The following is a 9891-nucleotide window of genomic DNA, read 5'->3' as shown; positions in this document are numbered from 1 at the left end:
TTTCTCTTATATATGATAAATCTATACGTAGTTTCTTTGTATTCATTTAAAAAGGAAAAAGCAATATTGACCTAATGCACATTCGCTTTATTGTGTCAAAATGTATATGCAATACGGTAAATTCGTGTACAATTAATAAAGACTGTCTTATGCCTTAAAGATGCACTATTACTCCAAAATAAGATTTAATACAATTGTTTTCAAATATCCAAAAGGATGAATAAATGTTGAAAACAATGGTTCTTATGAAGGATACTGAGTTTAATCTGAAAGAAATGTGCAGAAAACATGGTATTTCTACCTTATGGGATGATAGTAGATAGCAGTAAATATTTTAGCATTCACCAATACTTTAATATTTTTGTGTTTCCAGCTATGAAAGACACAGTTATAATAATGTTAATAGTAATTCATATTTTCCATAAATGCATTATTTAGTTAGTAGTTGAAGGTTTATCGCTCAAAATTTATGTTTGTTATAAATGTGTTTGTATTGATATTTGAATAAGAGTGTCACTTCAATTTTACCAACTATCGTATTCCTCATAACTACAGAAAAAAGTGCGTAACATGTTTCCGTTTATGTCATTTTATTTAATGCTTTCCGGTAAATAATGGAAGACATGCAAACCAAACATTACAATGATTACAACAATGCATGGTTAATGTGGCACGCTATAGCATTTCTTCCATAAACATATCAACGTTTAGCGTAAATCACACTGAACAGCGCCACAACAATTACTCCACACCGCCATCGCTAGGTTAAAACCGCTACGACCTTCATAAAATAGGTGCATATTTTCTTTTTCATACGAGCTTGTAAGTTCTGATGTGTGCCGTTGTGAGTACTATACATAACAGTTTTGCTTTTTGCATGCGCCATAATGTTCTAACAACGATATCTTGTTTAAATGCTAGCAAATCTTAAAATATGAACAAGTCCGAATCGGAAGAGAAGCTTCAGGCACCACAATTCGTACTTAACTGAAACAGACATCATGAAGTGGAAATGTTCTTGAACAGAAACTCATTCTCCAATTTTCTGAAAGAGTGTGTCCGTGTTTAAAATTATCCGATGAATTATGAAGCATATAACATATTACATATAACATATAGCAAATAACATAATTATGTACCAAAACCAAGGGTCATAACTGCACCACGTAAGTGTCGACCATCCATTATCTATGCAAATCTTATATCGTAGGCAATAGGTATATTAATTTATTTTCAAATTATGCAAAACATTAGTGATACATGTTTAACCCTGTTTTTCTTCTCTGATTTCAATTTTGCCCTTTTAAAAGTTATATTAAAATTGTGAACTCGCTTAGGTTGTACTTTGGACAAATTTTCTTGTTCAAATTAATGCGTATGCACTTCGCACGTTCGCTGTACACACGCATAGGTACAAATACACTGTTAACCAGTACAAATATAGGTGCAGTTTATCAAAAGGAATATGTACCAGGACTGTGTTGCAAGTATTCTGAAAGTCATCTTTACTGATTTCGGTAGGCGAATAATCAGAATAAGGTAACGCACATGCATCACAGGAATTAAATGTATTCCCCTGCTAAGAAAATATAGTGTTCATTTTTGCTAAAATACAAATACTTAAATGATTTATTCGAAAAAAAAGCAAATGAGTTTTGACCAGTCTGTCATTTCATGTAAACCAACATGCTTAGGCCACGCTTCACTTTAAAGGGGCTGAATACCAGAGGGTCACAGAATTGTCAAGAATTTTATTTTAATGAAAAAGCCTAGAATTGTCAATACGAGCTAGAATGAGAAATGTTAATAACTTAAAATTACATTTAAATTTAAAATCGCCGTCCAGGCACTTTTACGTAAATTGAATATTCCAAGCAGAAATGCGCGAATGTTAAATTTATATATTTCTAAAAATATGGGACCGGTCTGATTTGCATGACATAAACACATTGAGTATATTTCGTTAAATAATTAAAAAAAGGGAATAATTCACTAAGCTTCTTAAAATATTATCAGTAACACTTTTACAGTGAATACGCTCGCAGCATTTTCACATGGCAGTTAAAATGAATTCACACGGCTTTCTTAAGTTAATTACATTAATAAAAAGAAGGGAAACGAAAACAGGAAACAAACAGTTATTGGGCTCTTACATGTTATTTAAAGACATATTGTGTTACAGTGATTCTTTCATTTGTTTATGTTACTTTATAAACAATATGTTTATTATTTGCAATTTATTGTGCTGGACCACAAGCTTTTTGGCTTTGTAAAAGTCAAAGGTTTCTTGTAGAGTAAGTAATGTTTTAGGTAATGCATTTCGTACACCATACATGATGATGACAGTCGGAAATCGACCTCAGAATAATCGAATTAACTTGTTTTAGTATTGTTTACCGGACTTGATCTGTTTTGTTTGGCTTTAATGATAATTTAGATCTAACGAAAATGTCTTCAGATAATATCTTGAGGTTATCCACTGGAGCTTTAAAAATGCAAAAAAGACGACCGGAAAGTTTAAGGTTATATTTTCAACAATTCCATTCTATCGATAGCTGTTAACATTTTATTAAATAGATAAGCAGTGCTCTTAACAGAACTTAAAATAAACACTCCTAGTTTTCTTGTGTAGTATATGTGTACTGTGTTAGTTGTAGAATTTTGTGCTGTTGTTTCATGTTTCTGGTTTGTAATTGTTTTTGGACGCGGCCAAAAAAGATTGAAAAACGGGATCAAACAAATTTCTTTCGGAATGAATCAAACAGGATAAATTAACGGAAGGAACCAAACTTTCTCACACAATGCTGTGTTGATACACTTCGGACAACATAATAACAAAGTAATATTAAGGAATTTTATGAATAAATAGATGCACAATACTTACCATAAAATACAATCATTAAGCCCTTAAATATAATAAAACAGTCGGTTAAACGAGTCAGTAAGTTGTTTTGAAGAGATATGTAAGTCGTTTCAACGAGGTACGAAACATAAGACATATGCCACCTCAGTCTTAGATATTAAAGTACGCAGCTGGCCCCAATGAAAGACAAGTTTTATTTTTCAATTTACATAATCCTTCAATAAATGAAACAGTACAGTACAGCATTGTGACTCACAGTTTTAGACAGGACAGACTACAACCTTGAATGGTTCGTGTTTTTATAGGTTTAATGAAGGATCGTTCAGAAAATAAAAGTGACCCACCGGCATCATATCAACAATTTCTTCGTTCAAGTGAAACATATATAACAGCTAATTCTTCCAAACACACGTTGTAAATCTATGCTAAATGGTGTCTACTAATGATATCAGACATCAACTGATCAATCTATTGAATTATATTGTGTATCCTTAAACAAAACGGTCTGTTTATATGAAGTTAAAAAAGCCAATATTTGCATAGTGTCAGAACCGTGCGGGAAAACGGTACATTGAATGGTTATAATTAAGATTAAAGATGGTTGTCTTCACATGTATGTTAATAGAAGTGCAAATTCCATAAATCAAGCGACTTAATCCTTATCTTCAATTTAAAGAAAAGCCAAAAGCATATCTAGCAACCCTAATACACACGTGTGAGATCGCTATCGCTCCGTTTTAAATATGCATGTCTCCGCATGAAAGGGATTATTTGATTGCAGGGGATGTAAAAGCTATTACAATCATGAATCACATCTAGTCTTTATATTTAAAAAAATATGTAGGCCGATCTTACACAATGTTGATTATTATGAAACCAGTCAGACTATCGAATATCTAACATATCAACACTTATTATTTGTATAAAATATACTAAACGCTTATTTATATTAAAAAATTAAAATTTATCTACGAAAAACAAGCTGTGGTATTATCTATTGTCGTTTATAATTATTGTATTAATAAGCCTTATTTGTGTTAGATTGTATATCTCAACGTACACAATACAAACTTACGTTGATGAATGTTAACCTCATACGTCGACGTCATGAATGTTATGCACGGTGCCCCGTCATTCCTAACATGTGTTATTGCTTATTTAAAAATCATTAAGAAATGAACTAACTTCCGTCATAAGTTCGATTAACTTTTACTTTGCATTTGACTTGTTTGGACATTGTCAAACAGAGGACTTTTTCGTGACGTTTCGTGTCTGTAATTTGAAAACAGTCATTTACAATTTGATAGTAGTATATGTGTCCAAGAATATCTCTTTTGTTTGATACAAGCAAACTCAGACTTGAACACCAGCACATATATTATGTCTCAATACTGTTTGTGCAGAGTGTTATGATTACCTATGTATTATTTGGAGGGTTAAGCGTTCTCGGCCTTTGGTGAAACTTAACCTGGCCAAACAAAAATGCTCTGACTAAAATAAATGGTAGAGTTATGCTCATTATTCAACTTGTAAACAATACACACACTCATTTGAAATATTTAAAATGCTGTGAAACATAATATATTTTTCACTCTTATATCCTTTTGTTTCTTTAAACCTATCACTTAAGGGGTTTATCTGTCCAATTGTTCAATTATTATGCAGTCAACATGAATTTCAGAGAAGTCAGCGATACTTGCGTTCTTCAAAAAATAGTTGATGTACTTCATTTAGACATCAATATGATGAATTTGAGGTATGATAGAGAACTTATAAATTCCATGCAGTGTATAGCGTAAACAATGAGTATCTAGGTTATAGTTCACTTATAACAAATATAATAAATTCGTTCAAAAGAGCAACAGCGACTGCTGGAATAGTAATGTTCGTTTAATTTGAAATACCAGAACTAAAACTGACTTATTCTGATCTAAATCCGGATTAAAATGTTTTACATTGAAATTGGAATGGAATTGTCAGAGTTATAGTTACCGCACGTATCCCTTGAATAATTGAGATTGTAAATGAGAGCATTTTCGCGAGCGTAGCATTTTAATCAAGGGATTTACGGGTGACGTTACTGTTTTTTTTCTGTGTTCGCAATGACAAGTATTTAATTTCGCGAAACTTCTGAAAGGGACACTCTTATTCAAAATCAGTATTAACACATATATAACAAACATCAGTTTTGACTGATAAACCTTTAACCACTTACTAAATAATGCATTTATGGAAAATATTAATTACTGATAACAATATTGTAACCGTGTATTTAATAGCAGAAAACGCAAAAATATTGAATTAATGGTGAATACTAAAAGATTTACTGGCGTGTTTTATGCCCATTTCTTTCAAATTAAATTCTGTATCTTTTATAAGAACCATTTTTTTCGACATTTATTCATCCTTTTTTAAACATTAAAACAATATTATTAATTGTGGTAAATCTTACCTGAGCGTAAGAGTGCATCAGTAAGTGTAACAGGCTTAAGTAGCTTATTTCAATTAGCCAAAATACATACTTACATTGAATTCTGATAAATGAGAAATGGTTCATTGTGATTATCATAGAGATAACTTATATCTTAAGTGTAAAAACACGAAAAAAGTACCTGTTACGTAAATCATTGAAAAACAAAAATAGTGAGCTTAGCTTAATTGTGGACTGTTGAATACAGATGTTATTTATACGCGCAGTAGTAATAGAAAATAAATAAAAGATTGGGTTGCTGCTTTGTTATTCTAAGTGAAACCTAAGACCACTGATCTTTTAAAATTGTAAAGTTATTTAAAACATAATAGTATTCACCCCCACCATTAGACGGCATCACAATCACCCATGGAAGTCCAGTCAAGGTATTGGAACAACACTTAGAATAAGAGTATCAATAATTCCATTAATACACTTTTGGTGTACGGTTTTATAACGGTTTATACCAGCAATCAAATTTTTAACCAAAAGCTTAATCTGGTACAACATTACAGTTGTCTCAAATGAAATATAGGCCTTATCGGAGCGAGGATCAATTTTAGGCTGTGGGCCGATAGGCCTGCAGACTTTTAAAACCGTATCTCGGAAATCGCATCGCAGATCGACATAACATTTTTAACTTTTGGCGAATAAATGCGCGCACGGGCGTATCAACCCAAGCGCGGTTAGATCTGCGTTGGTCAACGACCTAATTTACATTAACATTTACAGCGAAAATACCAAGTAAGCAATCTGCTTCAATAGCTACGGACTGCTTTCTGCACATTGATTAGCTAGCTAAAAGTAGCGCTGTTATGAGTTTTCAATATAGGAAAATGCGGTTAATATAGTTCGAATAAGCTGCGTTTTGCGTAATATAACGCGATTAAAATTGTACAGAAAGCAATTATTTCAATATCGCAGAGTTAGAGAACGCAATATAAAAAGCAGAATCTGCAAATAGTTTCAAAATGAACGCGAACTGAATCAAATAAATACATGTAAGGCCGAGGACCGATCATATCTACATGTACTTTGTAGTTAAAAATAGAATCTGGGTCATCGCATTCAGACAGATTTATTTCCCGGAAAAATATGGATCGTATAATGATGCAATTAAAAGCTAATTAGGCGTAAGATATCAAACCATAATGTTTTAAAATAAATTTTAATACTTTATTTTATCCAACAATCAGTTTATTTTTGGTGATTGAAGTTCATCAATAAGAATAATTTCTATGTTTTAAATTGCTTAAATCGCTCTTACATTTTATTTTTATTAAAATTGTTAGTTTGTCCTTGTGTTTGTAAAATGTGTGTCGACATATTAAGACCATTCTCTTGTGTAAGTACATACTAACAACATTTAACCAGTACTAAATATATATATATAAGTATACACTTTTACCATTCAAATCCAATCGCGTAAAGATATCGACCAGCTACAATTTGTGTCATAGTCATGTAATGCCGAATGAAACGGAAAGTGTGTGAATATTTCTCACTTTGTCTCAGTAATTTCAGACCAAAGTCTTGAGCATGTAGCATAATGCATATGTATATTTAAAACCAATGATATAAATGAGTAATCCGTTCATTTTGTGACATGGGTTGAGGGCATTATGACGATACATGTACATCAAACATACAGGGAATAAATAGTATTCGGGTGACTGGGTTCAGAGGTATTTGTCGTTGTAGAAGGAAGCTTTACACATAAACCTAATTAATATGTTCACTGTATTTTTTTGGGATGCATTTGGTTAAGCTGGCATACCCTGGAAGTAAATCAAATACGCCTAGGTCAAGTTTGAATTGAGGAGTAGATGTTACTAAAATATCCTAAATGCTTTATCCGTGGCAGTGCTTTGTTTATAAAAAACAAAGCTCCAGATAAGGTTTTATATGATATTAAGAATTACTCCATAACTTATACGTAATTATTTGGCGTATTCCACATTTCAAATGACTTATACTACATGATCCAATTGAGAATCCACAATAAAACTCTTAAAGTTTTTGCGAAGGAAATTATGAGCGAGCATATACCAGGGGGTCCAACGTGTTTTGTGTTTGCCGAATTTTAAGTGTGGGGAATTGTGTGACGCCGAATCAAATGGCGGCGTTGGAAAGAATTTCGGTGTTTCAGGAAGGTATTTTCACCTGGTAAGTACGTTATATCACCTTTTTCGCAATATAAATACACCTACCCGGGGACCACACGTGTAAGCGTCTCTCGTTTTTTTTAACTTTTGTTTCTAGAGGCCTTAATAAAAAGTTATTGGATGTATAAGCTGAGCGATTGATTGATAGTGACCAAGTAAGTGCACTAGCCGTCGAAAAGCATTATATATATTTTCGCTTAAAATTCGGCAAACACAAAACACGTTGGAGCCCTGATATACTATCTTTAGATATTTATGTTAATAATTATTTTTTATACTTACATGACTATACTCACATAACATTGGCCGAAGGCCATTCAACGCTTTAAGCGCTTTAAATTAAACAATGGAGATGTAAAAATAATGTTAGTTATTAAACTAATTTTATCTTATAAAGACATTTCAAGTTATTAATGACTAGAAACAATCATCAGCTGTAAAGGAATGGTCAAGCCGGAGCAACAGTAACAATTCCTTACAGCTGAAATACAATTCATTCATAATAGCTACTTTACATCAATGGCCATGGCAAACTTAAAGTTTCAAACTTTGTGTTCACATGATCGAATGATGCGAGTATCATTGTACTCATCAAAAAGAGGTTAACAAAAACATATAATATAAGAGATCTTACAGAACAAAGAGCGATAAGAACAATAAACATGTACATAAATATGCTGCAGAAAATATACCTATCCAAGCCAACATTTGTTTTTCTGAAACCATAAGAAACTCAGTCAGTTAGACATATAAAATATTGTGACAGAACGAAACTATTAATGGTTTATCTTAATGACTTAAGACGTCATGGGAGAAATATAGTTTAAGCATAAGGTCCCATTTTCGACCTTTATATTATAAGTAATGGGACTAATAGCCTTCTTCAATTCACATGTATGGGTATCGAATGCCTTAAGCCATTTTGTGAAACCATGCGTTTGATTTTGTCTCTCAACAGTATATAACCTACACTTTATTTTGTCAATTAACTAGAAAAAAACGGATATTCATTTTAAAGGGTTAGCCTAAAATGCATGTAAGGCTCTCTGATTTAACTTTTCCGCAGCGACTTTTATAAATTCAATTGAAATTCCAACTCTTCCACATAACGCAATTGTACAATTTGATTATTTGTGCATGTCCATTTATTATGCTAGTTTTATTGATATCGATGCACAAAGCTGATTAAAGAATTGCATGTTGTCCGAATGCGGTAACGATATTTCATTCATTTAGTCAAACGTCGCAATAATCCTGGCTCGTTCAATCCAATGTTATCCGTTTTCGTTCTGCATAATCACAGCATTCAAAGGTTCGATGGAAGTCAGTGCCATTTATTAAATTTTAGATGATTCATCGTTTTGTCTTGTAAACGATAGCCGATTTTGGCTGTGCATATTGTTTTATAGAGACATTCGTGTTTGTAAAGTGATTGTTGAATAATAAAATTTGTATTGTGTTCAACTTAACGTATTACACCTGGTTACCAAATGGCAAAGCAATATACTTATAAAATTATGTTTAGGTTTTGTTGTTGGTTACTGTTTGTTAATCAGTATTGACCTGTTACTTATGAATTCCTGCCGTTTCGGCTTTCTTTCAATTTAGCAGTCAAGCGATTTGTTTGTAAAGAAAGTCTTCTGGTCAAAAATAGAACACATGCAATACAAGACATAAAGTCTATAGAGTTTTGTATTTCTTGATGACAGACATTTGTCCTTAGCTTTTTGTTCCATAATTACACTTTCAAAGAATGCTATGGTTTTAATTCTGTCATCGTTTAGACTTTTCATAAGATTTATGAAGTTTAGAAAGTCTTGCCTACCTTTGTACCATTAATAGATATACAATTGCCTTTCTTGCCTGAATTCGTTATATTGAAAGAATAATCGAAATCATCTTCTATATAAATCTAATATCAAAATTAATTAAGCAATATCTACATTCTACACACTAGATTTTCCCTGTTGTTATCCAAATGTCGACCAGAGGTATATTGTGACCAATTGAAATAGTTGTATTCAATATGAATGGAAACTTACGGAGACTAGGCGACCGGCATGTCAATAATACAATGTCACCTAAAGGCACAGGCCAATCAGCCACACTTTTTAACGAAAGGTGTATAGCGAATTCTTAGCATACACTTATTTTGACACACAATGTCACAAAACAACTTCCGAATAGACATATTTAGTATTCATATCAACTGTATACGGGAATACCGAAGGGTCCGAGACTACTGCGTGTTCAAATGATATTTTGAGCACTCATACTCATACGACTCCAAACACTGATCTACAAAGTGTCTACCATCACCGAGAAAAATCACACAAAACACCACAAATATGCTTATTAATATTTAATATTTAGTAGTCAAAATCTGGGCTAGT

This window comes from Mya arenaria, chromosome 10 (assembly GCF_026914265.1).
Source record: "Mya arenaria isolate MELC-2E11 chromosome 10, ASM2691426v1".
NCBI lineage: Eukaryota > Metazoa > Mollusca > Bivalvia > Myida > Myidae > Mya > Mya arenaria.
Note: the sequence above shows the minus strand (reverse complement) of the source record.